Here is a 21,266-nt window from a genome sequence, read left to right as displayed (position 1 = left end):
TTGTTCTATTTCAGATACTGCTTACCTGCGTCTCTTTGACTCAGGGGCTGTCATTTATAACTCAGCAGGCTGGTGAGCATTTTAAGAGGCTGTGCATTTTAGTGAATTTCAGAACCAACTGCTGTTCTGAGGGCAGGAGTTAGTCTTCATTCTACTGTAAGACAGCTTTAAATAAGTCCTTAGATAAGTAAACCACTTGGCTCTACATGTCCTAATGTACCTAACTAACGAGGGCAGGATCCTGAGCTCCCTATTCCATTAGAGAGAGGGTCTGAGATGATGGCTGCTAAGGGGTAGGAATCTGTTGGAGAAGTGAGTTGTATGAATGTCTAAAATAAAGAAAGAAATGTCATTGTTTCAGAGAACTTCAGAAGAAGAACAGAAGACTTGGAGTGAGAAATCTAGGTTTAAAAGCCTGGCTCCGCCACCTTGGCTGGTCACCTTGAGCTTCAAATTCCTCCTCTATGACATGCGGATACATAATGGAATAAGAAACTGTATAAGCCATAAGGATATACAGAATAATTAGTCAGACAGAGTGGAATTGTTTTGTGGGCAGAGTTTTAACACCAGATTTTGATGAAAAATAAGAAAAGGAGATAATAACCTCTTTTTCTTAGCATTAAAATATATTTGTTTTACTTTAGATTTTTAAAATTCAAAATAAAGCACAATGGAATATTACTCATCCATAAAAGGGAATGAAGTTCTGATACCTGCTGAAACATAGATGAATCTCAAAAACATTATCAAATGGAAAAAGCCAGACAGAAAGGGTCACATAGTGTATGAATCCATTTACACAAAATATCTAGAATAGGTAAATGCACAGAGACAGAAAACAGACTAGTGGTTGCCAGGGGCTGGGTGAGGGGAGAATGGGGAGGAACTGCTTAATGGGTACAGGGTTTCCTTTGGGGGTGATGCAAATATTTTGGAACTAGGTAAAGGTGATGGTTGCACAACGTTTTGAATGTACTAAATGCCACTGAAAGGTACAATTTATAATGGCTAATTTTATATTATATGAATTTTGTCAGTTAAAAAATATTTTAAAAATAAAGTACATAAAGCAAAATAAGAATCTCTTATCCTTTAACAGGGTGCTAATAGAAACTCTTGACTTCATCTGAGAATGACTAATATTCATTATGATGTCACCTTAAGTGAAACACTGTATCGTGAACAATAAAAGCCAAAAAGATACTTTGCCCTAGAATGGATAAGGTCTAAGCCAGGTTTTCAGTATGTCTCAGGGAATTTGACTCCTCTGCAAGACATTGGCACCCTCTTTTTTCTACAATTCTATCATCTCCTAGCTGGCTTAGAACTAAAGAGAAAATGCAGAAGCCACATCCGTCAACTGTGTATGATACAAAGCTAGTAGAGAGTGTTAAATACACTGGATGATGAACCAGTATCCAAAAAGATCTTGGCAGACTAGCATCAAGGAATCCAATATGAGAAATTTAATAGGGATCGGTGTAACATCTTATGCTTGGTTAACAAAAACAAAAACAAAACCCAAAAAACACCAGTACTGTCCAATGGAAGCTCAGGGGAGACGTAGCTTGGCGGTTACATATGTTAACAGAGGATGCAGGGATTTCGTATGACTTTGTAAAGCACCACTATGTGATGCACATGTCAAAACAACTAATGTGATTTTTCAGCTGCATCAAAAAAACTAGATTAGAGAACTTAATGCAAGAAGGTGAGAGTCCTGTTCACCTCTGCACAGGCCAGGATGTGTGCCATACAAGCCCGTGTCGCCATATCCCTGGCCCCCACAAAATCTCACGTCATGCCTAATAGATGTTGGATTTTCTCTAGGGGAGTATCCCAATTCTCAGTTGATGTTCCATACATGCTGTTACCATTTTCCCCCTCTCTGATGACACTGTGATGAATATCCTTGTATTTGCACATCTTAGCATATTTGCCCTGTTATTTTTAAAATGTGTTCATTATTAAAAAAAAAAAAAAAAAAAAAAACAACTGATGACTTGATCCATCCAGTTGGGTTCAGTTTCTGGGCAGAGGTGATGATGATGGTGAATGGTAGTAGTAGTGTGTGTGTGTGTGTGTGTGTTGTGTGTGTTGTGTGTAGGGAATGGGAGCTGGGTGTCTGTTAAGGGAGATGTAAAAGGAAAAGATGGGGATGGTGCAACTGTTAAGTATCGGCTTTAGTTAATGAGCCTTTTCTTGGATTTTATTTTCCTATTCTGTCAATATCCCCATACCCAGGTGAGATACTGCCATCTTACAGTTTTAGGGTTCCCTGCTCCTTTCAGATTACTGAGCTCCTTAAGCACTACGGAATGACCTTGGGTACTAACTTGGCCCTAGCAGGTATTTACGCTCCTGGATGGTTTCCCTGGCAATTTTAAAGGTGCTGAATACACAGTGGCCTTAGAATAAATATTTGTTGATTGCCTGCCTGCCTGCTGCCTGCAAGTCTCCAGGAGTGGTGCCTAGCCATGGAATGTCTTTAAAGCGTTGGCCTACAATTTTCTCCACAGAAAGAATGCCTTCTGGTGGTGGTTGCAGGGAGAATAATGCCCTTTGTCTTGCTAGTGAACACTACACAGCCCCCAAAACCCAGCACCTGCAAGCCTGGGTAATTTTAGGTAAGGGCTTATTTCTAGCTTTTATAGAAGAAAGTTCTATTGGAAAAAAAGTAATCCTTTGTTATTTTATTTTGGATGAGCTTTTAATCAGAAACACAGGCAGTAATATATGTTAGAAAAAGACATATGAAACATAGAACTTTGCATTTATAACTCACTATGGAAAATCCATGTTAATGCAACACTAAGTTTGGGGTTTTAATTGCACAGAAGTCATGAAATTCAGATTCAAGTTCCCACAGCAAACTTGACACCATATGTGTATCCCAGGGCCCTTCCTGAGTGGGGTGACCTCATTATTGGGCAAAAAAGTGATGCAATGAATAGTGATGGATAGGATTTCTCCTCACTGCTACACTTCCCATCATCCCAAGAAAGATGGACAGCGGGCAACATTAACTATACCAATTGCTCCCTTTTTAATGCACAGCAGTCCTTGGGTGTGTGCTTGATGACCATCATGAACAGCCACCGCACTGCAGCGTTGGAGGCGGGAGGTCCACGACTCGGCAGTGCGCTGCTTGGGTGGGGAAGCCAGGCACCCCATCACCAGTCCTCCATCAGACGCTTACCCACACCCTTCCTAGAGCAGCTGTATTCAGTGGGCACTGCCCTCCCACCCCCACTCCATCCCCAGAGGACACTTCTCAGTAACTCCGATGCTCAAACTTCTGCATCTGAATGTCTGACTAAAAGGACCTTCCTGGACACACCTCTGCCTGGTGTTGGCAAGGCTTCTCCAGGACGGTTGTTCCATATTGTCGTCTTCTAGCTTTATTCCACTTGCTGGGAAATGGCAAGATGTGTGCCATTCCTTGTGGAGACATTTGTTGTCTGGCCAAGGGGGCCTCAAGCTTATGATAGGTAAAAAGTCTCCATGTGTTTCTCTTAAACTATGGGTAGTAGATTGTACGGAAGTATAAGTTGTCCTGCCCCTTGGTATCGATATCCACACCTAACTAACATGTGGCGTATGTCCAGTTCTGTTTTTCTTCTTGGTAAAATGGTATGGTACATTCTACATTCTGTTCTCCACACTCTCCTTTGCCTCTGATCTGATCCCTGCTTGAGTCCCCCCAAGCACGTCAACAAAGATATGGGAGAAGACTGGGGATGGGGGTGGGGAAGAGAAAGAGTGTGTAATAAACTCTGATCATTAAGTGCTGCTTAAGTTTTTTTGGGGGTGCTTTGTTAAGTGTTCGTGGTCCAAAGCCACTGGACCAATAGCCAAATCAACCTGCCGTGATGGCTCTACCATCCTCCTAAAAAAGAGTTCCCGGTCTGCCTGTGAGTGGTCTGGACTGCATGGTGCCCAACTCAGCAGCTCTCAGACAACACAAAGAGTACATCCACCAATAGCCCCTGGGCTCTGAGCACATCAAGAACCAGTAATGCCATTTGTCAATGGCCTGTTCTCACTGAGCAGGAAGGACCAGGAGAAACCTGGGAGAGACTCCGGATGAAGGAGCACCATCATTAATAAAAGCTTCTATCACAGCACAATCTTTGGTTTTTTTAGGCAAAACATAGCAGGGAAAATAAAGCTGTGCATGGGGAAACTAAAACAAAACACAAAAGATGGTTTTTTTTGGTTGATGTTTACATTTAAGGCAAAAAAAATTATTTTTTATAATGCATATCTACATTTAAGGCATTTCCAAGAGAAGCCATTTATAATTTATGAAGAGTCTGGTTGTTTGTGTGTTTATAAAAAGTTATGCTTAAGGAGAACTTTTGAATTAGGCCCAAGAAGATGATAGTGCAGAGCATTTCCAGCCAAGAAATGAGGAACAACTTTTTTTTCTGAGCTGATGTGTATCCAAATCATGTTGATTCTCAGACGCATTTTAAAAATTCCATTAATATCTAGCTGTTGAAGAATAAGTTTTCTGTACTCTTTTCTAATTGGAGAGTTTTTCTTGTTTCAGGAGGTATGACTAGCAGAATACATTAACTATTTGACACATTTTTAAGAGTGAAATTACAGTCTCTTGCTAAGCTATCTTTTTACCTCTTCATTTCTATTGTCTTCATGGTGTACAGTTCAATAAACCAGAGATCTAACTCTACTGTTTCACTGCCTACAACCTAAGTAATGGGGGTGGTGGAGTGGGGAATGTGGAACCACCTCTTTAAATCATACTGTCACAACTGAGTACCGTTCTAAAAACGCCAAATAGAAAGCTTTCTGGTTGATTTATTCATTGAAAATGTCCTAAGAATTTATCTTCTAACAAGCTTAAGATATCATTTTCATGAACTGTCTTCTCTTCCAGCTTAAGCAATTTCTTTTCTGACTCCAAATTTCTCCTAAGCAACTACTCACCAGGGACTGACAATAATGTAGTAGCTTGTCCTAAATCAGTGCCTTCCTTCTAGAGTGAGCAAAGTTCTTTGCAGATATTAAACCTTCGAAGTAGGTGATGAAGATCATCCCCCATGTTCTGAAGATGTAGGAAATTCCTCTGAAGAAATAAATGTTAAGTCACCTGCTTGAGAGCCAGTGTAGACAAGGGATTTGGACCTGACGTTGTTCTTTGTGGTGCAGCCTGACAGTTTGCCTAGTTAGAAGAAGATGGTAGATAATATAAAAAGCATGTGGAAAAGGCAAAAAGCAAGAAAGAGGCAAAAGGCCAGAGGGAAAGGAAAAAGATATAGAGGAGGAAAGGAAGTCAGCTCAACTGGAGTTGGAAAACATGCTCTACCCAAGGGCTCTGATATTTGTATTTATTCATATACAATGATAAGGCAGAATCATTGTAAAAGAGAAGTGGATACAAGATTGAGTCAAAGGACTCCAAACTCAAACAAGCTCAATTCCCTTTTTTAGAGAATCTTCCACTCCACCCTAGTTTCCAGATAAATTAATCACCAAAGGGTGTTTATCAAGTGATTTCTTCCTTTCACCAAATGCCAGTTATAGAGAGTCTGGATTTGGTGTGGCAACTAAGGAAAGAACTGTATCTTGTGGGGTTGTTTTTTATATGAATAACATTATATATAGACATCTTCCCACTTCTGTAAGGTTTTCAAAGCATGCGTGGTTAACCGGAGGCTAACAAAATGGTTAACCAAACGTGTCACTGCTAAGCCCAGTGGAAATAGTGATGGCAGCTCTAGCAACGGGGAGTTGTTCTTCCGTTTCTGTGACACATTCCACCCAGCATCCAGCCTGACTTTCAGAATGGCATCATGCTTTGAAGAGCATATTGGAGGCTGCAGACTTCACGTGGGGGAAGCCCAGCTGACCAGGGGAAGGGCCATCTGCATTCAGAGACTACTGCTCCTGCAAGAGTGGACTTAATTCTGCACACTCTTCATGTGTGCAGAGAGATAAGCCCTCCAAAAGGACTCTCTCCAGTCCACTGCCCTTTGCTTAGTTTTGATCTCAGGTAAAATTCTAGCTGAGGGCGTCTACCCTCCCTCGCCTGGACTCCATGGTTCCTAGGCGTGAAGACAGACTGCCTATATAAGGCATGTGCAGGCGTGGGAGCGCCTCTTTCCCTTCGGCGCGCCATTGAAGATCCTGGTGTCACCATGGGCCACCGCCCCGCTTGCTGTTACCGGTATTGTAAGAACAAGCCATACCCAAAGTCTCGCTTCTGCCGAAGTGTCCCTGATGCTAAGATCCGCATCTTTGACCTGGGGCGGAAGAAGGCAAAGGTGGATGAGTTCCCACTCTGTGGCCACATGGTGTGTCGGATGAGTATGAGCAGCTCTCCTCTGAGGCCCTGGAGGCTCCCTGTATTTGTGCCAACAAGTACATGGTGAAAAGCTGTGGCAAAGATGGTTTTCACATCCGAGTGCAGCTCCACCTCTTCCACGTCATCCGCATCAACAAGATGTTGTCCTGTGCTGGAGCTGATAGGCCGCGGTGCCTTTGGAAAGCACCAGAGCACAGTGGCCAGGGTCCACATTGGCCAAGTCATAATGTCCATCCGCACCAAGCTGCAGAACAAGGAGCATGTGATTGAGGCCCTCCGCAGGGCCAAGTTCAAGTTCCCTGGCCGCCAGAAGGTCCACATATCCAAGAAGTGGGGATTTACTAAGTTTAACTCCGACGAATTTGAAAACATGGTGGCAGAAAAGCGGCTTATCCTGGATGGCTGTGGGGTCAAATACATCCCTAATCGTGGCCCTCTGGACAAATGGCGGGCCCCGCACTAATGAAAGCCTTGTTGCTGTCCCCTCCTTACTCATGCCCACCAATAAATCCTACTTTCTTGTCAAAAAAAAAAAAAAAAAAAAAATCCTTGCTGGAAGTAGGAGGGATATGTACTAAAAACTCAATTTGTAAACAAACAAAGAAGTAAATATTATACTCTTTTGCAACCAACCTCAACTATTTTCCCAGGGGTGAGGGTGGGGAATCTTTAAATCAGATTCCAACAAGAAAAAATACATCTAAGTTACTCAATCTGGCTACACAGTACTGCCTCCCTTGGTGTTCTTGGAAGACTGGGGAGATATAGACAGGGAAAATGAATGGAAAGAAGCATGTACTCATTCTTCTAAGTCTTTGTTTCATCACCCCAGGTTTAAAATTTTTAAACTAGTCTCCATTTTTCACTTAAAGATAGAGTGTGTATCACAGGATAAAAATCAGGGACTCTAGGAGTGTGTACTCAAGATTCATGCTGAGCACACTGGTACTTAGTACTATATTAATCTACCTTCTGAAATAACAGTTACACTTCTTTCTGAATCCTAATTTTGCACACTCTTCGTGTGCAGAGATGGTAAGCCCTCCGAAAGCACTCTCTCCTGCTCTTTGCTTAGTTTTGATCTCAGATAAAATTCAGATCTCGGTAACATCAGTTGTCAATTAAGTATATTATCAAAAGGACATGACAGAAGAGAATTTCTCACCCAGGGCTAATTAGGTAATGTTTCCCCAAAGCACTTGCCATTCAAATTTTAAAACAGACACCCACAGTGAAGTGTGGAGATGGGGCTGGAAGATCACCAGCCTGGTTGATTTCCTTCTAAATGACAATAATTACCCAGGTAAGAGGCAAAGCTTCTCATATTAAGTCAATTTTGATCATTTCAGAACTTAATGGTTACAAAATAATATCAGCCAAAATCTACAAATCTCATGAATCAGACCTGATGACTCGTGAATTTAGATTTAATATTGTTCTGAATTTGAAGGTTGGTTCAAAGAATACCTATAAAACATCAAACATGAAAACAAACTCAATACAGTACTCGTGTCTCTGGTGAGAGATACAGGTGGATTCTGTTTATTCTGAGAAAAGAAAGTTGTCAGGACAACTGAGTGAGACATTTCAAATGCAATTTAAGGTCATTCTCTTGAAGTGCATTAGGAAAAACAGTGAGGCCACCATTTTAGGGAGATTAACATGTCAGATGCACATATGAGATTTCCACATCCCACGCCACTAAAATATATGCCAATTTAAGAATACAGAAGACTTAAAGTAACTGAATCTTTCACTCTTACATGCTCTTGGGGAGCATGGGTGACGTACATATAGCTTGGGCTCTGACGCACTGTAGCTGGTCATTAAATGTTCCATGACATTTTTTTTTTTAAATCAGAAGAGAGTTTTAACCTGGCTCCATTTCAGCTAGGGTAATGGCAGCCTCCCTCCCAAAGATTCTTTCTTCCCTTCCAACTGGCCAACACTTGCTTCATTTTCTCCTGTAGAATAAAGATCACCCAGAATGACTGGCTGTGCATGGCAGCTCTTCCTTCTGGGCTCCCCTGGTGTTTTGGGGGAAGTTGTTCATTCTTTCAACATACATTTAATGAGCATTTCTTCTGTGCACAGTAAGATATAGTATACAAAGACAAAGACAATTCTGCCCATTTCCAAAAAGATTGAATTCTAGTAGATTCCATTATTCTGAGGTCCTGGGACATTGTAGATTAAATGGGTTATTTCTAGTGCTATTTCCGATCAAGGTTAGATTGTTCTAACTTGAACCTAATAGATACTGCTGGTGTTCTGGGGCTAACTAGCATTTTCAGATTGCAGCATATCAAATATATGTAGTTAAACCTGACCTAAACTGGGGACCTTTAGTCACGACTCAATCCAGTGGTTCTCAACCGAGGGTGATTTTGCCCCCTGGGGGACACTTGGCAATATCTGGAGACTTTTTTTTTTTTTTTTTTTTAAAGATAGGGTTTTTTGTTTTTTTTTTTAAGTATTTGTTTATTTATTTTTATTTATGATGTGTTGGGTCTTCGTTTCTGTGCGAGGGCTTATCTCTAGTTGCGGCAAGCGGGGGCCACTCTTCATCGCGGTGCGTGGGCCTCTCACTGTCGCGGCCTCTCTTGTTCCGGAGCACAGGCTCCAGACGCGCAGGCTCAGTAATTGTGGCTCACGGGCCCAGTTGCTCCGCGGCATGTGGGATCTTCCCAGACCAGGGCTCGAACCCGTGTCCCCTGCACTGGCAGGCAGACTCTCAACCACTGCGCCACCAGGGAAGCCCCTGGAGACATTTTTGATTGTCACAACTTGGAGGGGAGCTGCTACTGGCATCTAGTGGGTACAGCCTAGAGATACTGCTGAACATTTAATAATGCATGGGACAGTCCCTCACAACAAAGAATTCTCTAGCCCAAAATGTCAATAATGCCGAGATTGAGAAACCCTGCCTTAATCTGACTGCCAGGTTAACTAAACCAGGAGTCAATGCCATTTACCAATCAGTTACTTATTTTATTACTTTGAAGGAGACTCCACAAGACCATTGTGATGTGGGTATTAAAATGAGCTGATATCAAAATCCAACTTAATAACAAAGTATCTTCCGTGTGACATTTCCTCTCTGTCCTTAATGAAATTCATGAACTCACTCTGTCTCACAAATGGCAGTGATCATAAACGACACCGAGAATTATTTTCTATAACCATAGGCTCTAATAACTGGAAGAGTTTGGGGGCCCACCTGGAGCAAAACACAGATTACATTTTATTTATATTTCAAGATATCTTTCACAGATTAAAAAAACGGAGGCTCAGCAAGATTAAAAGGCTATCGTGGTCTCATGACAAGTTCAAGGTTGAAGGTGAATTACATCCCATGCCTCCTGACTGCCAGTCCAAGCTTTCTCTGCTATCCTGGAGACTAATCTGGAACTCAGCTGCATCTTGAAGTTAAATAAGAAACAGAGATGACATCTGAAAATGCTAACAGCCCATGTGCTGTGTATTTTCTGTGGCACTAAGGCAATGTGTTCTGAGGCTGGGCTACTTCTTGTCAGGAGTCACAGCGACAGTGTCAGCCACTGTGCTTGGGGGGAAGCTCGGAGTAGAGTTTGTTAAACTGGCAGGCATCTGCATCTCCTCAGCTGGAGGCGGGTGCTCCTGGTAGGATCTGTCAAACTAGGAGGCAAGGGCAGATCCCAAGACCTATCGGGGAGTGTCAGTAAGGGCCTAACCGTTCTCTCCTTTCCCAGTGGCAGCTGGGGCACTTCTCCCAGTTTTCTCCCTCTGGCTCCTAAAATGGTTATTGCATTGTATTCTGTTATCTTTCAAATAATTCCAACCCCGTAAAGGTCCTTAAAGGGAAGTATGTAAAGTTTCAGCCCTGACATTCTCTTCTCAGTAACTTCTTAGGTTTGCACATGGAATTGGGCCTGTGTAGTGGGAGAAGAGGTATATACCCTATTTGTCTGCAGAAAACTAATCATAGTGGGCTCTGAATTCAACAGTGAATTTAATACTTCTACTTTCAAATAATTAACCAAAATCCAGAGATTCCAATAAACATTCTCATAAACCTTTTTAGTAGATAGAGTCTACCTTTATTTAGTCAATAAGGGTGGGGAGGAGGACTTCCTTCCCACCCACACCCTACCTTCCATCTATAAAGAATTTTAAGAGGGGAGCCTGGAAATATGGAAATCTGCATAACTTCCCCTTACTTCTTTTCTCCTCTCAGATCTTCCGTAAAATAAAAACAGAGTATGTCATAGCAAAATGGAAGCTTGAACTTTCTGTCTCATGTTTTCTTTGAAAGCGTTGGGGACAAGGCATGTAAAATCCTTCACGAAGCATGTCACGAAGCTTCATGCAAGTTGGCTGTCTCCTCCTTCAGCCTTTTGACAGGATCACTAATATCCTTCTTGGAACTATCACCATCTCTCTCTCAACACCATCGGAATCTGCCTCATGACCAAGGAAATGGAACAAAACATGGGGTCAGTGTATGTGGGTGTGTGTGTCTGTGTGCATGTGTGTATAGGATGAAGAAGGGGGAAAGGGGAGGGGGAAGGTACAATGGCACATGACCAGGTCCCAGAAATAATGCATAAGTCTGCCCAGAGATTTTCCTATGGCCCTTTAAATAGGATCCTTGTTGGAATTTTTGGATTCTGTCCCATGGAGTTCAAGTGCATTCTTCAGGGCAGCCAGTTACTGTTCCACAGAGGTGTGAATGTCCTGGAGTTTCCGAAGCACAATACTTCACATTGTCGGTTCAGAATTACTTTAATTCTCCTTTCCACCACCCCACCCCCATCCCCAATAAGAAGCTGTTGGATCTGCAGAGAAGCCTAGCACAGCCAGGGATGAAAATACCAATGAAAGCAGGAAAAAGACCTGTAGTAAACATTCTAGTATAAGAATATAATCAAATTTTTGCCCATTTTTTGCCTGATAATAATCAAGGTCTGACTTTAGCAATTACATGAAGTTTACCCAAAAAGCTTTGTTTTCCTGAAGGATGAAAAAAAAAAAAAGCCATCACTTTATCCTGGCTTCACGCAGCCCCATTTAAGGGTAGTGGATTAAGGTTTTGCTCTATATAGACAATAAAGCACATATCCTCTGGGAAAAGTTCCTTGGAAGTGTAAGTGTTTGGAAGCCCATGAATCAAACAGATCAAGAACCCCTGCATTCACCCAGTCTACATCTGTTGCCAGTTCCAGATCGTTCCCTGCGGATGACTTGTATATTATTACACAAGGCAACATCCTAAAATGAAAGCACCTCTAAGAGAATTACGGTGTTAAAGTGAATATACAATCCAGATGCTTCCCAACTCGGGTGAACCCCAGGAGGTCTCCACCCCCGACAAAATGAGACGACACAGAAAAGCCTAATGATGGCTCCACATGGATTTAGCCTGAAGGGGACTGTTTATTTTTTTGACTTTGAGAAACTGCACTGGGGATCAGCCAAAAAATGAATACAGAAAAGTCCCCTTAAATTGTACAGAATCTTTAATCCTGAAGACCAGCTTCTAAACATCAATACCTTTAACAGGAGTGACTTGAAATCAGGTCTTAGGATACAAAGAAAAGAGAGTGGAAGGAGATACCGAAGAAAACTGCTAAGGTGCAAAAATGGGTGAAAAGTGGTCGCCACTTATATTCCTGAAGACTCTGGCGAGCCCTTCGCACTCATTCCAGAAAGTCCCCAAAGCTGTTTGGCATTAGAGGTGGGCAAGAAAAAGCAGACATCACAATACTTTGCTTGTGAACCACATCACACTCCCCTCCCTTAACGAGAATCTTGTGGGCTCAAACCACAGGCTCATAACCGAACCTTCCCTGCCAGGGCAGCAGACAAATCTCGCTTTCCCACAGGCTGGCTCGGCAGTTTTGCCTCCCCCCACAATGCCTGGGCTTAAGGATCCATCAACAAGGGCAGCCAAATACGTTTCTCCACCCATAGCGACTCGGTCCTGGACCTCAGCCAAAGTGAGAACACCAGGGCGGGGGGAAAATCCTATAGCTGAGCGAATAGAGCAGGAAGACTGGGAGCAGCGAGAAAGGGTTGAAGTGGCTTAATTTTTCCACTCCCCTCCCGCTGTGGTTAAAGCAGTGACAGATAATTTATCACACATTTTGATTGCACGCCAGCTGGCTGTTTAAAAAAAAAAAAAAAAGAAAGAGTTGTTTATTAATGCAATTAGCTGGCTTATTTATCAGGGCTGGGTTAGCAGGGGCGGTGAGAAGGCCAAAGGATGCCCGTGTCAAGCTGTCTTTTGCAGGCCCTGCAGGCCCTGCAGGCAAGTGGAGACACGCATTCTTACCCCGCAAGACTTGGAGCGTCGCACTAGCTGTGTTTACCCTGAATGCTTCATGTGCACAAGAAAACCCATCAATTGTAATGAAATATGAGGGTGGGAAGATGCTCAGAACAGGACAAAGTCATCTGAGTGATGACAGTCATTAGTGTTTATCACCCATTCAGGGGCCATGTTCAGAGATAATATGGCGTCCTTCCCGTACTCATTTGGGTGGTTGCTTTTGTTGTTTTCTCATTCCTTGGTGGATATTTATACCTAGGGCTGCCCGTGTATCAGCAGTTTGTCCAGACCAGCATTGCCCAGGTTCAGAGGAATCATTCATTCAGGAAGTGGCTTATTAAAGAAAACCCAAGCAAGGTTTATTAACTGCCGCTTTGTGCCAAGCTCTGTTTGTGGTGCTTACACTAGAGTTACTGGTTATATTGGATCCTCGTGTGGTGGATAAGATTTGTGCCCACTTAACCATGAGCCAGCTAAGGCAGAGATTTTAATTGATTCACCCAAGGTTTCCCTCAAGGCTCTGAAACCAGGTGTCCCTAAATGCCCCCCTCATTTCATCGCAGCTGTCCACACTCTTGACCCTGTTCTTGGCCAGTCTAAGCCAAATGTCTACTTGGTGACCCAGAGGGTACATTTTCTGCTGATCCTGTTGGTGGCAAGTAGAAAAGAAGGAGGAAAAAGGGAGAGATGTCTACAATTTTCTTGTTTTATTTCAAAATAACCTAATCATAACAAATGGTTATATGGTATACATTTGTTTTTGTTTTTATTCAGAATATAATGATTTCCCTCATTAGCCTTACAAATAAAGTGTTTTATAAACTTGGAGGAAGATGACTTTGGGACCAATATATAAGTCTACTAATTTTCACATGTAATTTGGAACAAGTGATATTTTGGATAAAAAATAGGGGAGAGGAACCATAATATAAGAATGTGATAAATAATTCTGGTTCATCAGCCAGTTAATCAAGCAGTAAATGTGACATGAAGATGGTGCCAGTGATAAGACCAAGTCAGCCTTTAGGGGGGACATTGCATATTAAGGGGAAATGTGATCTGTGAGCTTATATTTCAGGGCTGGGCTTAAGCATGAGATGAGGGAGACACCTAAGGATTCCCCTGAGGGTTAGTATTCTGGAGATCTATTATGCTAGCTTCTCTGTCTCATGCTAAGACTTAGAACCTCTTCATTGGTCATATGCAAGGGTTAGGGGCAAGGGTTTTCCCCTAACTTCTGGAAATGTCAAATCATCCTTTTCTTTTTTTTTCTCCCTCCCTTTCTTCCTTCCTTCCTTCTCTCATGCAAGATGTGCCAAGTAAAACAAAGCCTCAGGTGCCCAGGTGGATGTGTGTGCAAGACCTCATAGCAGTGTCACTGTCACTCCGGTGTCTCCTCTGCTCCATACAGCCTGTGCAAGAGCCTATGGTGTCCCCTCCCCTCACCACTGGCTAACTCAGTCTCTGGCTCATTGAACCTTATTTCTCCCTCGACAACTTGCTCACTTCTAAAATGCCCATCATTAAAAAGTTTACAAATAACAAACGCTGGAGAGAGTGTGGAGAAAAGGGAACCCTCCTACACTGCTGGTGGGAATGTAAGTTGGTGCAGCCACTGTGGAAAACAGTATGGAGGTTCCTCAGAAAACTAAAAATAGAGAGTTACCATATGAACCAGCAAGCCCAGTCCTGGGCATATATCCAGACAAAACTATAATTCAAAAAAAACACATGCACCCCTACGTTCATAGCAGCACTATTCATGATAGCCAAGACATGGAAACAACCTGAATGTCCATCAACAGATGAACGGATAAAGAAGATGTGGTACATATACACAATGGAATACTACTCAGCCATAAAAAAGAATGAAATAATGCCATTTGCAGCAACTTGGATGCAACTAGAGATTATCATACTAAGGGAAGTAAGTCAGAAAGAGAAAGACAAATGCCATATGATATCATTTGTATGTGGAATTTAAAATATGACACAAATGAACCTATCTACAAAACAGAAACAAAAATCAGGGACATAGAGAATAGACTGGTGGTTGCCAAGGGGGAGAGGGGTGGAAGAGGGTAGGAGTGGGAATTTGGGATTAGCAGATGCAAACTGGTATGTATAGAATGGATAAACAACAAGGTCCTACTGTATAGCACAGGGAACTATATTCAATATCCTGTGATAAACCATAAGGGAAAACAATATGAAAAAAAAATGTATATATATGTATAACTGAGTCACTTTGCTGTCCAGCAGAAATTAACATAACATTGTAATTCACCTATACTTCAGTAAAAAGTAAATTAAATAAACAAATAAATATTCCAAGGTTTTTGACTAAAACATACAGTTTTTAAATCAATAAAAACAAACCTAAACAAAAAAATAAAATAAAATAAAATGCCCCAAGAAATGCCAAATCCTTAATGTGAACTCTTCTTGATATTTTCAACATTTACCTTCCAATACTCCCTTCCCCAAAATGTCTACTGAGTTGGATAAAATCAAGTGGAATTAAATCCCATCTTCCAATTAACATCTTTTGCCTCCTCAGTTGTTACTGGTTGAGAGTTTCTGCTTTCAAAAATGGGAAGTTTATGTGACGAGGTACCAGGGTTTCTTTCATTTCTTCTTTTCATTTTCAGTTTAACTTAAAAAAATTAATTTTAAAACTGATATATTTTTAAGCATCAAGGTCCTACTGTGTAGCACAGAGAACTATATTCAATATCCTATGATAAACCATAATGGAAAAGAATATTAAAAAAAGAATGTATATATATGTATAACTGAATCACTGTGCTGTATAGCAGAAATTAACACAACATTGTAAATCAACTATACTTCAATTAAAAAAACTGATATATTTTACCTACTTTGGATGTTCTCTTATTTTTCATACATGTTCAAGTTTTCCAGATAAGCATGCTGTTCTCAGTTTCTGCTGCTGATGGTGTATCAACATGAGCGTCTACAAATTTTGTGTGACACTTATATCTGGAGATGGCAAGGCCACCGTAACAAGCATCCTAGCATTACCTTAACTTTTTATATCCGAAAAGATTCTATGTAAACCTTTCTAAAAATTTCTTCAGCAGTCTTGGGTCAAAAACATTCCTACTGTATTTTCACCAAAACAACAGACAGACATACGAGTATGCATACTCATCTATTTTTGGTTGAGAAGTTTCTTCATGTATGGGAAAAATTGCTCAATTTAAAATTTCACGCTGTTGAAGTCTAACGTATTTTTGGGTTCAGCAACATCTCTAGTAAAAGTTCAGTTCCTAAAGTTCATTTTCAATTTTTAAAATTGTAGAAAAGCCCAAACCCTCTGCCTTGGCACAGTCTAAGCACTAGATACACTATTTGTAGAAAAAAAATTATTGTATAAAACAATAAACTACTTGATTGACAGGAAATTTCATGGAAGAATTCATAGCTACTCTTTGTAACTATCTTGTCCGACCTCTCAATTTATTTCAAATGATTAAGTTACACTTTTATATAGGTGAGAGAAATACCCTAAAATTGAGGGAAATATCTTTATATTGTGTGGAAGCCACCTTAGCGCTAAAGGTCTGGCTTCTCAGGTTGGGTAGGAAAGGCTGTGGATGACTTACCCTGAGCACTGCTTGACCTTTCACAAAGGTATTTCTCAGATTGACTTCTGGAGTTTGCTTGCAGAAGGTTCTTATGACTAAAGACAAATTTTACATTTCAAGCCCAATTCCTTTGGAAATGGAAACACTGCCAGATAGTTCCACTCGTGTAGATTCGTTAAGACCACATACCAACATTTTAGAAATTCTTTTTCCCATCACAGCCTATTTAAGGGCTTTGTGCAAATAAGGCATAATTTCAATATGAATCAGGCAGATTAGGGATTTTTCAGGATTTCTCTTCATACTTTCCCTAGAGGATGGGTATCCCATCTGCTTTGCTGAATGCAGGATAATCAAAGGGCACTGATCTCTCCAAATGGCTTCATTCATTACTGTCCCCGCTAGGGCACCTGCCCCTAGGAAGGTCAACTCAGCTACACCGTGGCCTTCCCTACACTATAACACAGCAAATCCACCCCTCCTTTAGGATGTAAAATGTTTGGCGATGCATTGGCAGGAATGAATATTTCTCCCCTCAGAGTTCAATGTTACAGAAATAACATGAATCGATTCCTCAAGTTCCAATTTAATATGTATTCAGAATCTAGCCCTATTTTGGCTAATACAGTTTGGATATATGTTCCCACTCTGCCATCACAAATGTAAACTACAGGGCAAAGGGGAAAAAGTAGGCTGTAGCTACTGACTGCTGAAAGAAAAAAACATTGTCTTGTATGTTGGGGATCTGCTTCAATATATTTCAAAGAACAACAGTGGAAAGAACCACTAAGAACCAAAGTACAGGTGCTCTACACAGGTTTGATTTTGAATAATTTTCATACAGTATTAATCATGCCTTGAATTGTGGAATGCCTTTTCTATTACTCAGTTAAAGGCTATTTCCTCCATTTAGAATGGGAAAGTTGTGTTTTGTGTGGCGTAGAGCACAGCCACTTCATGGGGGGATTGTCTGGATAGTTCAGTTGACATTCAGCTTCTTCATCTCCCAAGTAGAAAGGCAGAAGCATTACACTGCAGACTGCAGTTTCCTTGCCTGAGACACAGAAACCAATCCAACTGGCTGCACAGTGTGGGAAAGAGAGCAGGAAATGGAGAGAAGCAGAAGACCTGGCTCCTACCCTCAAGAAACTTACTGTCTAGTTGGAAGAATAAAAAGTATACATACCAAATCCTGACAGTCTTAAGTGCCAGATTAGTGGAAGGGACAGAAAATGAGCGTCAGAGAACTGGACAGCATCTGGGGTGACAGGAAGGTGAGTCACAGCCAGGCGGTTTTCAGCTGCGTCTTACAGGACAGTCTGAGGAGCACAAATTCCAAGTTTCTAACAAGGCTTAGAGACCTTATCTAGATAACCAACCATATGACCTTCTTGGAAGAAGCGCCCTTTTCTTCCTCTATTCATTGCCAACACTCGTTATTTACTTCAAGGGACCCCAGATGTTGACTACCTATGTAGGTTTACCCTTCTCTTTCACTAACCAAAAGCAGGTTATGTCTTTGGTCAATTTCATCTATAAACAGAAAAACCTAGTCACAGCCACCAACTGATGACAGTCACGGTAAGCAGGCCTGGATGAGGGAGTCAGCATAATTTACAAAAATGCATTATTTGTGCTATAAGAATACTCATCCTTCTCCTTTCTCCTTCACCTAAGAAGGGTTAGGCAGATACTAATTTCAGGTAATAAATATCCCAGGATAACACATCTGGTGAGCCCGTTTCTTTGATTTTTAAACGGTGGAGTTTTTTTGTGTCTACCCACCCCCCTTTCTTTTCCTCTGAAGCAGAGCTGGATATGGCAGGCTGTGTTCCAAAACGGTACGCTTTACTCTTCTTCCAGGAAAGAACTTTTCAAATAAGGTCCTAAAGGCTCATACAGTATTAGTGAGCACACATACACCTACACATGGTTGACACTTGCCAACTCCTGACATGGGAATTCTCAGAAGCACACCAAAGTCTCTGTTTGATTTAAATTTATTTTTAATCACATAAAATCCAATTTGGAAAATTGATGCATGGGATTTTCTGAGTCACCAGAAGCTCTTTATAAGATTGCAAATGCATTGAGAAGGAAGAAATCTGTCTTGGCATGGCTGGTATTTCACAACAACGGTAAAAATGATTGGCTTCCTCAGTTTGGAATGAATGAGAGGAGTTTTAAAATCTGTAAAAATATGCTATTAAATCCTAACATAAAGTCAAGATATATTTGATATATCTGACTCATGGGGAAGAAATGAAGGGAAAAAGTAGTCAGCATTTTGAAATAAGTTTATTTTGTTAACCTTCTTTTTCAGTCTTGTTTAATTACCCAAGTGATATTTATTACTCTGGATCATATGAATTAATTATAAAAATGATCTTTATTCTCTACTCCCAGTCATTTTTTTGTTGTTTTTGGCAGCATACTAGGACATTTTCCATTTCCTTAAGGAGTTTCCAAAAATGATAATGATAAATGTAATTTGAATTCATTTCATACTCATACTCCTTATTACTTATATGCCCATGGAAATAGTCCCTGTATCTGTAAATGGATTTCATGAAGGAAAGCATGAAGACTTCTTTTAAATTTAACTAATGTTATATCTCCAACATGATCGAGAATCACAGATTTATAACAATAATCAGTTCTAATGATAACTGATAGCCAAATCTTAAAAGGAAGGGGAGGGGTAATTTCCTATCCCTACATCTTTAATGTACCAAAAGTCCTTAAAGTGTTATTTGGCCTCTTTCTATGCACAGTTACCATAATCCTCTGCTTTTAAGTTAAAACCTATTGCCTTGTCACTATTAGACCTAAGTATTAGGCAACTTTTTAAATTAATTGCACATTAAATTATAAAGTACAACTGGAAAACTGTTTATATGAAGATGTTTTTCTAGTACCTACAAGTTCTCAGTATTTTCTTATGAAATTTTCTTGTTTCCTATTTTTTCCATGGAAAGAGTAGGTAAGTTCTGTATGCCTGGGTCATCTTTCCCACCATAATGTGAAAATGAATTAAAGGTATTCACAATTCAGCATGGAAACATCAACAAACAATACAGAAAAGATCAATAAACGGTTCTTCATCAGGGGGATGGTCCCATAAATCATGGTACATTCATATGAAGACATGTCGTTCAACCAGAGAAACGATGTTTTCAAAGAATATTTATGCATAGACAAAAGACTGAAAGAAAATACTCTGTTGAGAGTAGTCATTTCTGAGTAATTGGGTTATAGGTTACTTACTTTTACTTATTTTTCTTTTTTCCTACATTTCCTAAAAATTGTTTCTGGCATTAACACATATCTTTCAATCAGAAAAAAATAAATTCAATTTAAAAAATTCACCAAGCGTCAAAAAATTTAAAAGAAACAGTGTGAAGGCTTATATTTGTGCAATTAAAAAAAGTCTCCAAAACAGAGATGAGTCACAAGTCCCAGAACTTTTGATGGGCAAACATCTGGACAGCAGATTAATTTGTTCTTGTTCTGATTGTTTTGCGGTGATGATTGCAGGACTTCACACTTTCCACTGTCTTATTTTCTTCTTTTCATTCAAATATGAATCACCTACATTGCTACTGTAATGCAGCTACATGAAAAGATCAATATTTTAAAACCAGGGTGGGTATTTTTCTGCTAATCTTTTTATACCAGAGCCATTTGTTTGCTAGATAAAACAAACTTGGGAGGGAAAGCACTACAATGACTTTTCACTACAGTGAAACTAGGCCAAATTGAGGTTAATATATAAATGCAACCTGAAATGAGATTGTTTCATTCACAACTATAAGGGTAAGAATGAGAAAATTAAGTTAGAGAAATACAAGTGTAGTGACATCGGGGAATAATACAGTGAGATCAGACATTGTTTTAAAATTCAGAACATTCAATGATAAGAATTAAGCTAGGAATATCTTTGGAGTGTTGAGTTCCTTATAAGGATCTATTGTACTATGTATAATGGTACAGATGCTTTGGAAAACAGTTTGGCAGCTCTTCAAAAAATTAAACATAGAGTTACCGTATGACCCAGCAATTCTACTCATAGGTATATACCCAAGAGAACTGAAAACATACGTCTACACAAAAACTTGTACATGAAGGTTCAAAGCAGCATTATTCATAATAGCCAAAAAATAGAAACAAGCCAAATATCCATCAGTTAATGAATGGATGAATAAAATGTGGTATAGCCATATAATGGAATATCATTTGACAATAAAAAGGAATGAAGTGCTGATACATGATACAACCTTGAAAAGGTTCATGGATGAACCTTAAACACACCTTATATTATACTAGGTGAAAGAAGCCAGTCACAAAAGGCCACACACTGTATGATTCCATTGATATGAGACATCCAAAACAGGCAAATCTTTAGAGGCAAGAAGTAGATTAGTGGTTTCCAAGGGCTGGAGATGGGAGAAGAAGGATAAGAAATTTCTTTTTGGGGTGATGAAAATGTTCTAAAATGAGATAGTATTGATGCACAACTCTGTATATATACTAAAAACCACAGAATTGTATATTTTTAACAGGTAAATTTTATGGTATATGAATTATATCTCCATTAAAAAATTGTTTTAAATTCAATCACATTTTATTATGAGATACATTTCCTCCATATGAAAAGCAGAGCTAATGTGATTTTAAATTTTTTCAAAGAAGTTTCAAGTTCTGGACTAAAAACTTCAGAGTCTTATGAATATATTTTGATAGAAATATAGAGATTAAAAGCAATTCTGATCTTCTCTAGTAAATGAAAATGGTTTTTAAGACAGCACTGCTTAACTTCCTAGCCAAGGGAACCAGGGGATCTAACTTCTAAGCTAACAGGACAGTGACATGATGTCAGTTTCCTCATTTGTAAAAAAGTGATGCCTCCTGGCTCTCTTGTAGGGATTTGATTCAAAACAACAAACACACATGGATCACCGATTGGGTTCATGGGACGGTAGTAGGCATTGCAGCAAATATAAAGATGAAC

The 21,266-nt window shown here is 40.2% G+C and overlaps 1 protein-coding gene and 1 pseudogene across 11 annotated transcripts in view; one reads left to right on the top strand and one right to left on the bottom strand.

Annotated features, from left to right (window-relative positions):
- Positions 1-21,266, bottom strand: part of CREB5 (cAMP responsive element binding protein 5) — a 409,001-nt gene that overhangs the window by 34,473 nt on the left and 353,262 nt on the right. The gene's annotated exons all lie outside the window — the stretch shown is intronic.
- On the top strand, positions 6,142-7,080 carry LOC309631538 (large ribosomal subunit protein uL16 pseudogene; annotated as a pseudogene). The gene has a single exon. The product of its transcript is annotated as a large ribosomal subunit protein uL16 pseudogene (transcript).

Source organism: Balaenoptera borealis (genome assembly GCF_965194805.1).
Source record: "Balaenoptera borealis genome assembly, chromosome: 7".
NCBI lineage: Eukaryota > Metazoa > Chordata > Mammalia > Artiodactyla > Balaenopteridae > Balaenoptera > Balaenoptera borealis.
This window is presented reverse-complemented; position numbering and strand designations above follow the sequence as displayed.